The 18,739-nt window shown below is 39.7% G+C and overlaps 1 protein-coding gene across 1 annotated transcript in view; it reads right to left on the bottom strand.

The window, feature by feature from the left end:
* GRM8 (glutamate metabotropic receptor 8) overlaps positions 1-18,739 on the bottom strand; it is a 346,306-nt gene that overhangs the window by 285,231 nt on the left and 42,336 nt on the right. The window lies entirely within an intron of this gene.

Raw genomic sequence — 18,739 nt, forward strand, 5'->3', positions numbered from 1 at the left:
TGCATGATTTAAGAATATGAAGACTATGTATCCAAAAAGCTATCTGATGAAAAAACACCAAAACAAACACCAAAAAAAAAGTTAACTGTATACAATATGCCTATAGAGAAGGAGAAAGGTTACAAGGATGGTAATCTTTGTAGAAGCCACCATAATATTCTTTGTAGAAACAAAAAACAACCAAAAAAACTCACTAAATAAGTGAAATGCATTTTTTAAAATAAATTCCTATTTTCATCGGAAAAAAATCTCTAGGGTAATTTATCTATTAAATCTTATTTTAAATAAATGGTTTGGCAATGTCCAGAAGAAGCTGCCTGTAAGCAATTATTCTGAAGAGTATTTTGGTGCAAGAAAGTTTAATTAACATTTATGATAACTTAAAAGGGTAATTATTTTCTTATTTAAAACAGTAAAACTGATGAAACAGTCACTACCTTGAAATGAAAGATACTCCAAATATTGCATTGAGTTTGTAACCTATATTAATAACAGGTGCTTAATTCACACCTTACAAAACATAAAATAGTCTTCAAAAAAAGTTCCTAAATTGTTTCTGTTGAGAACCAAATTTAGCAGTCCCAGATAATAGGTGATCTGGTAAATGCTCACTGTCGTATTAGATATTACAGTAGAAGGTTTCTGTGCAACCCTTAGGTCCTGTATAGTGCTGCCTCATCAGCACAAATGAAAAAAAGGGATCTGAGGAAAATAAGGGATTCAAGAAGTCTGGGCATTAACCATACCTGCAAAAGCAGCATAGACTCTTACAGCCTGAAAAACTTTTACAGCCTAAAGGATGGCAAAATCATTTCTCAGTCAGAAGGAAACAAAATAAACTCTTATGTATCTTGGCTATATTCTTCTTTAAGAAATTTTCTACTCGCGGAAACGCCTCAGAATAAATAATCTGAAATGTTATTATAATAACAACAAGAGAGAACAGAATAAAAAAGGGAGGATCACAGAAAAAGTAAGCTAAATGTTATATCTCATGGAAATCAGTATTCCTAACACAGCAAGGATCCACCAAGTAAAAATAAAGGATAAATTGTCCTTACAAACTTGCCTTGTATAAATTCCCTTTCTTTCTGAAAACGTTTGAAACATCTTTACCTCTTTACAGACAAGAGATTGTGGCCTGTAATAACACAATTATGCGCATTTAGAGCACATGTCATTCCCTTTCTGAATGTGCTCTATCACTCTCTAAACCAGTCGTCTTTTTCCAGATGAAAAAAAATAAAGACAACCTCTGTGATTTTACTCATTTTGCTCCTCAGCGTGCCATTTCACAAATACTATAGCATTGTTGCTTTGCTGAAAGTTATTTCATCAGTAATGTTCATAAATTCAACACCAGAAAGTGCTCTTTTAGGCGGATACTTTGTCATTGAAAATCTTGAACTCTAGGCCACAGAGATATATTCTTCAACTTTCTCAGTTCCTGCTTTTTTTCAAGCATGAGATGAATAAAAAATCCTAGCTACGTGTTTGAAGGAGAGCTGTTGGTACAACACAGCAATGAGATGTTTCAGGTCAATAGAGATATTCCATGTGTATTATGAATATCACTTATTTGGGGCCTTGGAAAACGCAGAGAAGAGCTGCTACTTTCCTACTTTTCAGCTCTTTGTAGTTCAGCTTCTTCCCTAGAGTTATTTCTAATAACAGTGGAAGAAAACAGAAGGAAATACAGTCCAAATCATTTGGCATACCTGGTAGGCTTAAATCACTATTTTATAACTTCTTCCAACTTTTCACTACCATGAAAGACCAATATGCCATGTAAAAGTATGGAGAAAGATACTCTCTAAATAGCAAGCCATCCCTAAGTTTTGAGAAAAATGGTTCATGCAACAGGATATGTAGTTATTTCCCTTATTTCTTTTTGTATACATCCCTCACAGTTATAGACAGCCACTCTACATTCAAGATTTTTTCTCCCCAAAACTGCAGATCTCCCACCCAGAAATGCATCATGGATTTTTTTCTGTGAAAGCATTCCATGCAAAAGCAAACTGAAACTTCCTTCCTTGCCTACTTTTATATGTACATTTGTATACCAGGGACACTGAAAAATAGCTTCAAAATTTGCGGATTTGGGGGATGTTCCAACAGCTACACAGTTACTGAAAAGACTCGGAACAACACTCAAAGAAATTGTTTGGCATGAGGACAAATTGTTAGGATTTAGTGGTTCAGTAATCCATGAATGAAAAATATATACATTAAAATGTAACAACTCTAGTTATGGACTGTAGGTTTAATAAACCATTTTACATGTCCCCAAGTACATTTTACAAGATAGAGCATAATGCTGCCTAAGCAAGGGAACTGTTATGCTCTATCAATTCAGTAATATGTGTTTTTAAAACTCTCTAAATACAGACTGTATTTATACTTTAAGTTCCACTGGCCCCTTGAGACATAAATTTGCATTTTGAGAGAGACCTGTAAAGGGCTTTTATACTTCTCATTCTAGATTTCTCAATCCAAATTTTCAAAATTATATATAGTATGTGTAACATCTTCTTTGCATTTAAGTGCGATATAGCACTGTTAATAATGTACTTCCTTTTCTTTGGGGGCGGGGAAAGGAAAAAAAAAAACCAATGAATTATATAACTGCATTTGAATTGGTTGTCACACAGCAGCTGCCACGTTCACTGACAATGGCTAAAAGCATTCATGTTTGAGTGTTCACTGATATATTTTTTTCTATTATTTCCTACCCTATGGTTTGGCCACTGCCTCCCATTAACCTATAATCTGCTGATAAACTCTCAACTTCTACTGGGTGACAGATTTGAACTCTTTGAAATTATTATACAGAGGAATTCATAGAAGCCTTTTCTTTAATTATTTTTTTAAGCTTGAGGCATCTATTAGATGTTTGAAAACAAACATTTATAGTGTGGTGCTTTGAAACAATATCCAGTTTTAGTTATGTACTGGTCTTAATCCTGATGCATACTGAACTACTGCTGAAACTATCATCAGTCCTTCAGTCCTTTAATCTAAGTCAGCAGTGGCTTCTACTATCTAGTCATTGGCATCGGAAAATGATTCTGCATGCTTAAAAAAATAAAACAATTTGGAACAAAAAAAAAAGAGAAAAACAATCCACTTGCTGAGAACTAAGCAGACAGGCTAAGCCTTCAAGATACATTCAAGCAAAAATCAGCAGTCAAAAATAGCCTCTGTTTTTTCTGGATTTTTTTGTGTGCATCTCTGAGCTGATTTAAAATCTGTCTCTACAGATCTCCCCTTCCCAGAGGATTACAGAAGATGGAGCAGTTACTTTCAGAACTAATTGTCCACAAAGCATGACTGTGGCAGCACTTCAAAGGGGGAACAACGTCTGTATGAGGTATCCACCAAGCATCACTACAGAACAGACTTCTACTCCCTGATGGAGAAGGTATGGATGAATTCACAAGTGCCAAAGGCAGCTAATGTAACTTTTTATTTATTTCAGCCAAGTGGTAAACCACTGTCAGTGCCTGTACACTGAAAATAAAAGCCACCCACTACTCCCAAATCCAGGACTATTCATAGGGAATCATTACCCTGGATCTGTTTGGCGGGTCCAATGCTGGGATCCAAACCCAAAAGCATAGAGGTGGTGTACTGAGGACAGTAGAGGAAACTGCATGACCTAGGTTTGCCCTTCCAGTAAAGTGTCTTCACCACAGCAGGCAGCTCTTAGTATGCCTTCTCTTCAATGACATGCTGTCCAAGTTTTGGACAGAAGTTCACTGGAACCTTTTTTATTGAGCTTTCAAATCCATTTGCATGCTGCATTTGTCAATGTAAAGTATCAGCTGGCCATTTCAAATGCCATCTTCGTTTATACAGCCTTTCAGCTGAAAGCATGGTTTGGGAGCAGAGTAGCAGACAGTGAAATGAGCCAAGCTCACAGGAAAAAAAGACCCGAGAAAGGAATCGCCAGTAATTTTGAACAATACTGGTTATGAGTTACAGCAGTAACTGTGCTGTACAGTCACCCAGCATAATGGGCTTAAACCACTTGCATCTTCATTTTCCCTACCCACTCAGTCCTATCACTACTAACTTGTAACATATCAAGTAGCATTTTATCTCCCTTTTCGATTCTCTCATCACTGAGCAGTCTTTTTTTTTTTTTTTGAGGAATATTAGCAATAGCACGTTAAAAATAGTAATAATTGTAGCTAACAAATTGAAGTCAATAAACTTTAGGTTAGTGATTGCTCAATATCAACTGGCATTTTACCACCAACTAATAAAGCTTGCAAAGGAGTAAAAGTGTTTGAAATAAAATTTAACTATGGAAATACATTTTCAACTTGGTGATTTTTTTGAATGTTAAATGTCTATCATTAATCATTAATGGCCCTGTCTTTTCAAGATTTTTATTCCCTCTTCTGTACAGCAAGAAAGAGTTCTTTGTGAGTACAAAAAATCTCACAGTGGTGAAATGAATCCTCAGGGCCTAGAACAGTTGCTGGATGAGAGCTGAGGTCACTATATTTTAGCTGTTAGTCACATTTGTAAATTGCCATCAGCCAGAGCATCATCTTAGCCTGCTTTCACTTCTGAAAAGCATGTCAGCTCACAGCACAGTAATGCTAAAGTCATTCAAGGTAGACGTTCAAGATTCAAAAGAGTTTGATGAGGCTTAATAACATCTTACACTATACCAAACAAGATTAAAAAACTTCTTTTTTGTTACTAACTGGAGGAGGAGATGAAACTCATCCTGAAACTGCCCGTTTCTCTCCACTGACTATAATGGGAGACGGAGAGATTAATTGAAGTTATATATACACTATGTAGAACAATACTGTAAACAGCTATATGTCTTCCACTGAATCCCACAATCCCACTCATTTTGGGGGATTAAGACATGTACACAGCTAATGATCAACTTCCTTCTGCAATGTCATCTTTCCACCTGTGGCAAAAACTGAATAGGTCACCCATGCCATCATTAGGGACCTTGTTTCATTCATTTTCAGAATAAACCAACATTAAATCTTCCTGGGAAGATATAACACATTAAGACTCAGTAACGTCTTTGGAGATGCCCCATTCAATGCTCAGAGCCGCTGAGCAAGGTGACACCTTGACAACTCTACCAGCTAGAAACCACCTCTGCTAGAGCTGATGATGTGGGAAAGTTTCAGCATATGAAGCTTTCTGACTCAGCCTCTTTCCATGGATTTTACCATGAAGAGGAGCAATCTGTGACAATATATTTTCCCAGTAAATGCATAGATATATGTATTCACTTATGTTTATAAACATGTGTAATTCTATATTCATTTAGACATATAAACTTAATGCTCTCTGTATGTTAAGGACACTCAACCACAGTATTTATTGTGTGTCCAGCAATGCATCTTATTCAGGAATTACCACAGATTTACACACACGCACAGACACACACACACACACACACACTCATCCCCCCCAAAAAATATGTTCATATCAGCTAGAAAAAAAGCAAGAAAAAAACAGGTATGTTTTCCACCTAGATGAATGCGAAACAAGTTTATTTGAGTTGAAAAAAGTTTAGTAGAATTTAAAAGCTTTGGAAAGGGAAAGAACAAAAGTATACTCTGAAAGCTGCCATTAGCTGATTTCACTTGGAAGGCAGGGATTTTTTTAAATCCATTTGAATTATTCCAAGTCATTCTATTTGCAGTAAATATCATAGCAGTTCCTGTCAAGGGTGTTTGATATTCATGCACCCAATGATGAGGAGCTAATGACAAGGTAGTTTCAAATCTTTTGAAAGTTTCCAATATGTTTGTATAGGTTTTGTGCAAAGATATGGTCTTTGTGATAAAATGCTACATAGCTATTGCTATTTTTTCCCCCAAAGACAGGGAAAGAAGTGATCCATCACACCTAAATGTTTCTAAGATAGGATGGGTAAATTATTTTACTCCTTCTTTTCACTTCCTATTACTCTTTCACTGGCTTTACTTTACTTCTGTTGCCATCAGTTACCTTCTGAGGACATATTCCTGAGCAGAATATATCTTCAATGAGCTGCATTGATCTTTTAATGAGAAAAGGACATAGCTGAGAACCAATGTAGCACAGTTTGTTGCCAACAAAATTATTTCTGCAACCATCATCAGTTGGTCCGGTATGTGAAAAATTACAGAGGCAGATGCAATCGCTAGCCCAGTGGAAATATGGGGATAAAATCAAACGTGCAAATCCTCTTGCATTACTGATTTTCTCTTTTTTTCTTAAACTACAAGCACAGTAATTATCTATCACACTCATTTCTGAGGTTATCTCTGGTGGTCAAATGGACTAGCAACTATGGTATTATGAATAAACTGAATTACCTTAGAGCAAGTTATTTCTTATAGTTAATTGTATAGTATCAGATCATGGGATGAAAAAATATTAAAGCTCCATTGCACTGCATTCTATCCCCACCAGCCAGGCAAGATTTTTCATAAGGTCTAACCAGACATGCTACAGCAAGCATATTTCAGTTTGTCACCTGCTGTGCTGCCCTGGTAGAACAGGATGCGACAAAGGAAGAATGTGTATAATATAAAGCGTTTGAATTTGAGAAGTAGTTTCCTTCCAGTGGGTTGAAGTAGGCCAGGGACTCATTAAAAGTCATTATTTTTAATTACACACAAGGGATACTACAGAAGAAAAAAAAATAATAATAATTTGATATCACAATCTCAAATCTCATAATAGATGCAGCATCTACGGTACAAATTCACCACTCCGGAAAGTATGGGTCTCTGTGCAGTGTGGTGCACTTTAGGGCAAAAACATTAAAAGGATGTTTATGCATTACGAACATTTTTACAGCCGAAGCACATCTTGTCACACTGTGCATTGCTGTGTAACTCCAGGAGGATGCAAATCCATCTAAGGACAGCTTGAACTGTCATCAATGTTCTGTGCAAGAGCGTCTATTGATAAATGTTTAACAATGGCATTTTCTCAGTAAGGGAGCTCTATTCTGGTATTTCCACATCATTTTAAATCCTGGGGTTTGCCTCTCTGAAAACCAACTACGTTAAGCAGTTGCACATTAAATTATCCACCATCTGTAGGCAGCCTCTTTCTAAATATTTTAAACCCAGCTGAGGTCCAGGCACTGAATGATAAACTGCAGAAGCAGCAGATCAAATGAGTAATATTCATACTGAGATCAAATCACAAGGAGGGGGAGTGGGGGGAACACTGAGCTTGGGAATGGCTGCTAGCTCTTCCTTCACAGTTTCTTATGTTCTCCAATCATCAGATCAAACGGAAAGCCAAGGATGGTCAGATAGCTTTAGGGACTTCTTAAACTATTAAAATTCCTTTTTGACTTGTTGGGGAAACCCACACATAATTATGTGTATCAATATGTTAGACTTGTGTCAATCTCTGCTGAGCACAGCATGAACTCTGATATTTCAAAGATTTTTTAGCCCTACTTTCCTCATTAGAGCTTGTCATGACAGTGTCTGGAACTGTAATCTCTTTTGATGAGTTTGAGAAAAAATATACAAAGATGTGCATTACTTTTGGTCTGAACTAACAAAGCCAACTTCCCACTATTATTCAGTAGCAATAAATTTACCTAGCAGCTCATAAAGTATTCCTCAGCCCAAATTGGGTTTCCTTTACATCCATTTACTAATTAGTACCATAGAGAGCACAGCAGGCAACTTCAGAGACTCACCCATGGGGGGACGCACTTGTCCACAGGAATTTTTCTGATTACAGAGACCATCATTACAGAAGAAGAGGGTGCTCTCAGCAGGATGCAAGATGGGTGCTCTGCTTAATGGACAATTCTGATCCTTGCATTCACATTTTAATGCCGCAGGGCCACTTCAGCCTACACCACTGGCTGAGCAGTAGTGCTATCCTTTTGTTACCCATGCTGCCAGCTTAACGCCATGAGGTACAAGTAACTGAAAAAATATCATGGGGAGGGAAAGCAAATGTTGTGTTGTTCACAGCTCTCTCCACAGTTGTGGACAATGTGAAGATAAGTAAACAGGGCTCAGCTGGCCAGACACATATGCCCAGTGCTTTAGCGGGTGCTTTCACATGTTCTAGGGTATGCTGCCTACACTTCAGCCATGGCCCCAGAAAGATCAGCTTTCCTGTAATCTGTCTGCCCCACACTAATGACTTGGATACCTCATATCAGAGTGCATTAAGGGAATCCCGACAATTCACCGCAGCTAGGGATTCCTTCTGCAGCATAGGCAGTTCATATGGGATTAAAAGCATTATTTTAAATCCGTATATTATAGGCTTGGAAGAAGAGAATTGAAAGGCATCCCTTTTTTGTGATCAGGTGATTTTTCTTCATTTCTTAAAACAATCAGACTTGGCAGTTAAATAATTTTACCTTGAGTTTTTAATCTTACAATTTACAAGAAAGCATTAGCCAGTCCCAAGCCACTTCCAAAAAGTTAAATGTTTCCTGTATTACCATAGTGAGATGCTAAGTCCAGTTGCTAGTTGCTAGTCAGTAGAAAACTTGAAGAAAAAAAGCAAAACATTTCCAATCACAAGATTGGAAGTTATCTATGAATTAAACTCTGAAACCCATGGGAGTGATATCCAAACCTTCCTTTCTATTCAAAATGTACTTTATTTTAAAAATAGTAGGGTGGCTGTGGAAAAAAAAAGAATCCTCCTCCTCACGGTTCCTGAACAACGTATGGCAATGTCTCTTCTTTTCCATCATTACTAGGTTTCTATTCTGATTTCTGACTTAAACACTATGGTTTATCACTACATCGATCCATGGATTATCTTATCAAAAGCACCAGGGCAAGGGGAGAGATGAAAATCCAGGCAACCCAAGTGAGAGCACAGCAATGTATATACAAAGTAGGACTACTTTGCCCATGGTCTGAAGACTGTCTGCAACAGCTCCTGCAGAATTTTGGAAACTCGTGACAACCTAAATATTTAAAATCCATGTAGAACAAAATTAAACAAAAATACTGATTACATAAATTAATTATGTGATCAAAGTGATTTCAGATAAAAGGAATAACTTAGTGGTTTGTTTCCTTGTGTCTAACAGCATCAGTGTCTGGAATCCTCAAAAGTACAAGCTGGCTGCCAATGGGCTAATCTTACTTGGCCCTTTTGAAAGTCCCAGGCTTGCAACATAAAAAAGCAGATGTAACTGTGTTATCTACCATTTGGGGATTGTTCACAAGAGTAACTACCACAGTCTCAGCCTAGAAAAAAGCAGCCTCATAATATGGGCTCACAGGTACATTGAACAAAGTACGGAAGTGCACCTTGTCCCCTTCCTCCACCAAAAAAAAATATACTAAAATTTGCACATCCAAGTACATGCAGCAACGTAGTAGCCACCATTTCCAACAAGGCATTTCACAGAGAGTCTTTGGGGTCTTCAAGAAGTACATGGTGCTTTGGAGGCTGCTCCACAGCCAAAATGTCAGAACAGCACAAAGAGTGCTCAGTCTTTCTAACTGGACAGTAAGACCAAAGAACATTGAAAATTAAAGTTTAAGGGCAAAAAAAAATAGCACTTTAAATAGACTCCATGAAATACCCATAATAAGACATGGTACCAAACAAGGAAAACAATCAGCTTTCACAAATACCCGTGTTTCATACATGTTGTCATTCAGATAGGATAGGTACAGCATTACAGATCATACTCAACACACACAAAAAAGCCACAACACAAGGAGGTTGTGCCCATGGTCGGGCATATCAGAGATACCCTCAAAGTCAAAGCTCATCCATCTCTTGTTTTAACCCTACCAGCAGTCATGAGTAAAGTTTCCAAAAAGGAGTAAGATTGCCCTGAAAGTCAGGAATTACAAAAGAAATTATTTTATTCCTATATAAAAATATTTTTATGTATGTAGGTATAAAATATGTACACATATGCACACACATATTCCATATGTTGGGCCCTTTTTCTTTCCTTTCTGACAGAGTGATTAGTCATTTATACTTCCCCACCAGGGAAGCTACTGAAATTTTGTTTCTAAGGTGATATTGTTATGGACATAAATTAAACAAGATGATAAACTTTAAGAAAAGCACGTCTTGAAGGGAATAAGATCACTTGAAGAAACAGAGAGGTCCTGCAGAGGTTTTCTACCTGTACAGCAGTGTATTCTTAGCTTGCCCATTTAATGGAGAGAATTAGAGTATTGGGGAAAGCTTTCTAAAAATAGATCAATGCTATTTCTTATTGAACTGTTCCCTATTTCCTAGATAGATAGATAGGTAGATACTTTTCCCTGACATTTTTCCCCTTTCTGCCTATAACTAATACTTACTTTTTTTCTTTAGACATTTCAACAACTTACAGTTACCTCCTGCTATCTTCTCAATGTTCTTCTACCTCCTTCTTCCCAGATATCCCTTTTCCTTCACACCTGGTTTCCCTACCTCTTCTCACTCCCTCCTCCCTTCTCAACCACAACTTGAGTGAAGTGAGAAGGAAGGGTGGACAGTGATTAGTTTCTAAAAAGCTGATTTAGGATTCTCAGTTCCAGCTCTCCCCTTTGGCAGCCTACAGTTCAGGGATACTCAGTGTTTCTACTTGGCACAGCAGAAAGGGCAAAGGGGAACTCCTCTTCTGTGAAATAAGCCTGGACAGAGTCACTCCTCACTCTCGTCTACTGAGTAAGGCTTCCTTCTCCATAATAGGCATTTTTGCTCTCTGCATTGGGAACACATCCACAAAGTCAGCAAAAGCAATATTTGATGTAGGAAAAAAGCTTATACTGGATGAGCATTTCACATCATTTCTGCAAATTCTCCTTTTCCCTATTTTTATTCATTGCAATTTAAGTATAAATCAGTTTGCTGTTATCACCACCATACAGCCTTGTTTGAGTGTTAGACTTAGCCTTCCTGGATAGTGTGATGGAGATTTCCTCCCTAGCTGTGACTCTCCAATATCTCTAAGTCCAAATACAGATGATATATAAGTCCTTTTGAAGGGTCTTAAAAGTCCTCCTCAGTTAGCTTGATCCTGTAAGTCTGGCCCCACCATGAACGCCCTACTTCAGCAGCTTGGCAGGATGCTGAAAGAAGAAGGCATGAGGAGCTTTCAATAAGCTCAAAAAGCTCCACCACTCATTTTTCCCCATTTCAGCAATCCCAGTAACACCCCATATTTCTGACAGAATGTCAGTAGTCAGAGGCAGGGCTTGCTGACAACCAGTTTACCCTGCCCCGTGAAGAGGCTCCCCTGCCTGCCTTCACACCGACGGTTATCAGCGCACCTTTGCCATGCAGCACAGCCAGGCTTCAGCAGGCAGCCAAGGCGACATCAGCCCCGGGGCTCCATACAAACCTTTGTTTTCCCCTAAAGAGGGTGAAAATGCTCATGTCAGCCCACTACATACTTCACAGAATTCAGTGTCTTTATCTGGGTAGAACGAGAAATCCATCGGTCCTGTTCTGATCAAATATTGGGAACAATTATATGCTTAGACTGCTGAAAATATTTCCTCCGATTGATGCAAAGCACCTGTTTTTCAGTTTGAATAGCGGTCTTTTTAAGAGAATCCCACATTTACCAGTGTTTCAGTCTGCAGCTACTGTATGGAAATCTCCCTTTGTATACTATGCACAAATGATCTGTATTAGGAACTAGAGTACCACTGTACCACTTCTGAATACTACAGCAGCTTTTGATGAGTGAACATGTTTTATTTTGAAATTGTCCTCCCTCAGTCTGTTGCTGCATATGTTAAAAGACCCCATGAAAAGCAAAATTACACTAAACTAGATTTAAAAGTGTCAAGTGCATTGAATAAACACTGGAGACATCAAAAGCCTGAGTGGATGCTCCTGATGACAAGTGGTGTGGGAATGCCAGCCTGTGCTGAGCCTGATACAATTCCATTTCTATCTACTTATTGAAACTGCTTCACAAATATATTTCTGCATATCAGTGTCACCTATCTACTTCCAGGCCCTGGAAGAGTTGGTTTAAAATTGCCAACTAAAAGAAATCAACATATTTTTCCATGGATTATCAATGTCATCTGCATCTCTTTAAAAAAAAAAAAAAAAAAAAAAAAAACCAACCTACACAACTTTGAAGCATTTGGTTTTGATGTTTTTAGTCTGTCTTCTCTTTCACAGTTTGTAGATCTTACTTTTTAATCATAAAGGCAACAAAGCGCCGAGATTTATTGGAACAGAATTTGCAGGCTCCGTCTGGCACGTGGGCTGCCTATGTAGCATATGGTTAAGTTAAGCACCTTGGAATGGGATTCGCATGATACTTCCTGAGCTAGCCAGTAGGAAATACCAAGCAAGAAACATGTTCAAGATCACATTTCTTTGGTGTGGGTGGAACCAAGACTGCAGTTAATAGCGCAAAGCCATCTTCCACAAAACACAGAAGACTGGTTCACACCAATACTAAAAACATGTCCGGAGAAGAGGACAGTGTTGCCATCTCTATTTATTTTTTAAAGAATAGCTAGTTGCCACAGAGCTGACGTTTACCCACTTGCATCTTCACTCTTAGTTGGGAGCCCTTCTTATGTGTACGGCTGATGACCTCCCTCAAGTCCCGCTCCTCTGGGCTAGAAACCAATACAGAAAAGGTTATAGCAGAAGCCAAAGCATGAAACATGGCTCTTATGTCACCTGCAGCATGCATATAGCCTGAACCAGATCTCCCAAGGGATTGCTCTACCACCGGCCAGACTGAGATGGGGAGGACCCTCTCACCCTCCTGTGGCAGCAGGCCCCTCTGTGGATGCGTTGCACAAAGCTGGAAAACAAACAAATGGAGCAGGCGTAATTGCACAGCTCTGCAATACATCTGAGCTGGGGCAGGTCCCAGGACCTGCTCTGCACTTCCTGAGGTACCTTTGACACTGAATAAAATATTATTTGCCAAACATGTAGGCAATAAGCTAACTGCCAAGGTGGCAGCCCTTGTGGGGAAATGCAGGCACAGAACTGTAAACGCTAAGAGAACTTTACTGGCCCAGATTAGACACCAGAAGTTTCACAGATCCAAGAACATCTTTACAGATCACAGACTGAGATGTCTGAGTGCCACTTTAGGCACATAAGAGGGTTGTGTGAGGGCTTACTTATTTTATCTGGGCTAAGTAGTCCAAATATAACTCTTCATATTTATGAAAACAATTAAGGGGTCCAGATGAATTATGCAGTTTCCAAACAAATCTGCAAATCTTCTGTGTCAGATTTCTAAAGAATTGTGATTTCACTCCGTATTAGGATAAGAGAAGTTTCTGCCTGACAGAATTCCCCATACAACTGAATGAAGTTATTTTTTATACATTTGTACATCAATCAGAGTCTTATCTATTATGTCTGAGCATTTTTCCCTGCACACTTGATAACATATATCTTTTCCACTCACTTAATTGAGACAGCAATTAACAACATTTTACTCAAGAGAGAGAAAAATTTGGGTTTTATATACACAAGTGTCACAATAGTCAGACTCTAACAAAAACAGTGAATGGTTTTAAATACATTTCTCCACGTATGGAAGAGAGTTTTGTACAGAATACATAAGAATAAAAACAGAGCTACCGTCAGTGTTCTTGCTGGTGGCCAACAGTCTCAGAGTCCCTCTACCACCTAGGGTGGCAAAGCGAGGGGCACCTTCAGAGGCTGGCTCACTCTTTGCACTGCCTGATGGGCACAAGCCTCAGGGCCGGAGTCTCCGGAGCCTGCTCTGTCCTGCAGCCAACTGCAGAGCAAAACCTGATTTTCAGAAGGGCAGTTGGCTGCAGAAAGCCAGGCCCTCATGTCGGGTGCTTTGCCTCGCTAGCCAACACACGGGGAACCTAGATGAGACCACAGTGTGGTTCCTCACCCCCGCGCAGCCTCGCAGGAGGCAGAGCACGGCTGCAGTGCCACGGCAGGCAGGACCAGAACAGCCCATCCTGCTATAGCAGTGGCAAAAACTGTGTCGTTTTCTTAGTACCCCAAGAATGAAACCTCTCCCTCTGAGCTTCTGCAACTCGGTACACTGCTGCCCCTCCGTTCTGCCCTGTGGGATCAGAGCCAGGGGCTGCACCCAGAGAGAGCAAACCACAGTACTGCACCAGGTTGTACCAGAACACACAGAGCACGTGGGACTGCATCAGCAGAAAGAAGCCAGTGTTTCTGAGACACTCCTTCTACTCAGGGGTACATCAGTGAAAACAAGACACTAAGTGCACAGCTAGTTCCATCACTTTAAGGCCTATAGATTAAGTTATAGGAGCACAAAAAGGCTCAGCAAATACTGGTAGCTGACTAGACAGGAGATAATTTAAATATTTGCACAAGAGCTAGGCCAGCCACATCATACCATCACTTTTTCCACATGGCAATTTTTATTTTCCCCCTCCCACACCAGGACTGCTCACTTCAAACCACAAACTACTGATATTATCAGTGGTATTTTCTCAACTTTTCCTAAAAGCAAAGAAACAAACAGGAAAAAAAAAAACGTCTTCAGACTTCTGTTTCACAGTTTGGATACAGAAAGCGCTACCAAGAAGCCTTTGTGGATGTAAATTACTGGGTTGTCTCCACGCTACCATTTCACCATAGGCTTTGGAAATCTCAGCTCTACAGAAGAAACTTCCAGAAAGATAATTAACAATCTGGCTCTCATGTGATGTGAGCATCAGCCTCTCCTTACCATAATCCTTGAGGCTATAAAACAAAACTAATGCGTATTTCCTTTATTCCCTATATTGACTACTCAGAAAATATGAGGCTCAAGTCCCAAACTCTGTAACTTCATTATCCAAGTGCTTATTAAGATCAAGGAAGCTTTTCACAGATGTGGAATTTTACCTGAAAGCAAAAGTGGAAGAATCGGAATCAAACAGATGATCAGAAATGTGATCTTCTCACACACATTCTTTTCAAAGCTTCTGTATACACACCTACATATTCTCGAGAAATAAGAAGCACTTGAGATTCTTCTCACACTGCATCAATTTCCACATCTTATCTCACTTCAGCTCATACCTGCTGCAGAAATGAAATCTAAGAAACAAAATTAACATGCTCAAACGTACCAGTTAATAATAAATTCCTGGTGTATAGTCAGAATGGGTTAATTTGCTTTATCTGTTTAGAATGCAAAAGGCAGCAAGTTAAATACTGAACTCTCTCTTAGAATGTGAAAAATATATTATCTTTTTTATTGACTGTAAACATTCAATCTAAAGAACAGTTGGAAGGTAGAGTCTGGAATACCTGCTTTGATTAGTCAACAGATGCTCTACAGAGTCAAAACTAACTTACTCCCTGAGTTTTGACTTTTATTGTTAACTCAAACAATAACAAAATAGAAACCTAAGCTTTTTTTTTTCCCAGCTGACTACATCAGCAACAGCTCCTTAAAAACTATCTCTGCTCTAATACTTGATTATATCTGCTTCAGGGAAAGTTTCCTATATCTCGGATAATTTCCACCTGCTTGTATGAGTCACCTGTTAGTACAGCTGCTTCTTAATGGTAGTGCCTTGCAGCTGAGACGAGTGAATTCAACAACTAAACACAAAGAGGTGATTTGATAGTCTAATACATTAGTTTCTTCCACTGACAGAAAACATTTCCTTACATAAATAAAATCATTATATGATCCAGTAGCTAAAACAAAAAAAGTAAAAAATTAGGACTAGAAATAAGATAAAGATATTTGATGCTGAAAGTAACCAATAACTGGAAAACTGCACTGGACTCTACTTCTTGATATCTAATGTAAGAGAGTGGAGTGCAGAGCCCAGGCTTCAGATCAGCAGACTTCAATTTATTCAGGAAACTGCTGGGTGTGATCCTATGGCAGCTCTGAAAAGTAAAGGAGTTCAGGGAAGTTGGCAGGTCTTTCAGACAGCATCCTACACATGCAAGACCAGTCCTTCCCAATATTCAAGAAGGCCAGCAAACTTATTAGAAAATCTGCATGACTGAGCAGGGAACTTATGGTCTAGAGACATTAAAAGGCAATATATAGGAGGAAGATGCAGGGACTAGGTATGGGAATTTAAAAACATTGTTTGGGCAGGCAGGGACAGTGTCAGAAAAGCCAAAACTCACCTACAGTAGAAGGGACATCAAAAGCAGCAAAAAGAGCTTCATTCATACATTCATAGCAAAATTCTGAACAAGGACAATGTGGGCTCATTGCTGAATGGGGTGGGTGATTTTGTAAGAGCAAACACAGATAAGGCAGATACTCAGTGCTTTCTTTTCTCTAGTCTCCACCAACAAGGTATCTCAGGCCTCTCTGCTTAGTGAAAGGGTTCACAGAGGAAAACAACTTGCAGTGGATGAGATTCAAGTCAGGGATTACTTGAGATAAATCATCCTGTGCATGCCCATGGACCCTGTTGGGCTGCAGACAAAGATTCCAAGAGAACTGGCCAATATTCTTGCAAGACCATTCTATCACCTTTGAAAGGTCATTGAGACTGGAAGAGGTGCCCCATGACAGGAAGCAAGCAAATGTTGTGCCCCAGCTTCAGAAAAGGTGAAAAGGAGAACTAGATCCAGATTGGCCTCACCTCAGTCCCTGGAAAAATCATAAACCAAGACTTCTCGGAGTGCATCTCTGGACACATGAAGAAGAAGATGACTGGAAACAGTTAGCATGGTTTTACCATGAGCAAATCACGCCTGACCACCCTGACTGCTCTGTACAATCTGTGGTCAAGGAGAGAGCAGGAGATGCCATTTACCTTAACTTTAGCTTTTGACACTGTCTCCCACAGTATTCTTGTATCCAAGTTACAATTTTATAACCTTGTAGTGAACAACTGGACAGGCAAAAAACCAGCTGGATGATCAAGAGAGGATCATGATTAAGGGGCCATACTCCACCTGGAGGCTAGTAACAAGTTGACTACCACAGGGGTCTATTCTGGGACCCATCCCGTTTAACATTTTTACCAGTGACCTGCAGGTCGAGATGATGGAGTGCACTCTCATCAAGTCTGCAGGTTACACCAAACTAGGGGAACAGTGGGTATGCTGCAGGGCAGGGCTGTCTTATAAAGGGACCTAGACAGGCTTGAGCAACAGGCCAGCAGGATCTTCATGAAATTCAACAAGGACAAATGCAAATCCCTGTGCCTAGGAAGGAAGATCTCCTTGTGGCAAAACAGGCTGTGAGGGCTGATGAATGGGGAGCAGCCCTGCAGAAAAGGCCCTGAGGCTCTGGAAGACAGCAGCATGAGCCAGCAGTACCCTGGCAGCAAAGACAACCAGCAGCATCCTAGGCTGTAGTAACAGGAGCAGTACATCGAGGGAAGGGATTATCACCCTCCACTCAGCACTTATTAGACCCTAGTTGGAATACTGTGCAAAGTTTGTGGCCCCCAGTACAAGACAGATATGGATAAACCAGACCAAGTTGAGCAAAGGGCCACAACGGTGGTTGGGAGCTGAAGCTCTTGCTCTGAGGAGAGGCTGAGGGAGCTGGGATTTTTCAGCTTGGAGCAAAGTTGGCTTGAGGGGAATCAAACAGCAGCCCTCCAGCATCAGGAGATGCAGCCAGACTCCACAGCCATGCATGGTGTCAGGGTGAAAGACAACAGGTAAAAGCTGAAACAAGAAAGTTTCAGACTGATATGAGGAGAAACTTTTTCACCATAAAGACATTCAGGCAGTACAACAGGCTGCCCAGAGAGTCTCTCTCCATCCTTGGCAGTTTTCAAGACCCAACTGGAAAAAGACCTGAGCAACTGTTCTAATCTCATAGCTGACCTTGCTTTGAGCAGGAGGCTGGTTCATCCTACCTTACTGGTGGCAGGACTGAGCTTTTTGTTACGTTGTCCTCAGTGCTCCTTAGTTCACGAAGAGAGACAGGAACCTCCATGGGGTAATTCACATCTAAATGGACTGCCAAACCTCTACTGAAGACCTATTTATTTCTCTGCAGAGAGAACTTAGATTAAAGTCACAGCCTCAATAATATTCAGATATCTTTCTGTGTACCAAAGAACCAGCAAATATTTGTCTCAATTCTTGTTTAAACTTAGAATTTAAATGGAAGTAGGCATTATCTGACCTGATTTCAGTCATTCTCTATGTCATGACAGAGGAAAATAAATATGAAACAGTCATTGCCAACATGCAACATCCTAAACCTGTACAGATTTTGCTGCTACCTTAGGAATTGCAGCTGCAGAGTCAGGTGTTGGGGTTACTTTCTCTAAGACTTCCCATGGGAAAAAGAAGGTATATTAAATTTCATTCAGTAAACCACAAAATTTTAAAGGAGATTTACAAAATATTTCTGAACCTTAAAAAGCAAACAGACATGAAAGATTTCACAGTAAATAAAGAGACTTCCAACTGTACAGGCAAGAATAGCGTGCCGTGACAGCACAAAAAGGGGAATTTGCATTGAACCAAGAAATAAACTCCCAAAATTTCTTAAAATATGCATACATATACACACGCACAGAGTATAGGAATAGACTGCAGTAAGAACTGAGCTCCAGTTCCTGTCTGTTAGGGGAACCTACACCACTCTGCAGCAGCCCCAGTGGCACCCCTCACTAGCAAAATGTCAAGGAATTTCTTGGCTCTTCATGCACCCTGATTTTGATCCCACAGTACGAGCAGTAAATAACGTAAGGGACGTGTGCACCTCTCTCTGCTGAGGTCCAGTTTCCAAGGGTACATGGTGCTTTCACATGAGAGGCACCGCTAGCCCTAAAGACCACTAGGAAAGTGAAAGTTGTCTTCC

The sequence above is a fragment of the Egretta garzetta genome, unplaced genomic scaffold, assembly GCF_000687185.1.
Source record: "Egretta garzetta isolate BGI_Z169 unplaced genomic scaffold, ASM68718v1 scaffold64, whole genome shotgun sequence".
NCBI lineage: Eukaryota > Metazoa > Chordata > Aves > Pelecaniformes > Ardeidae > Egretta > Egretta garzetta.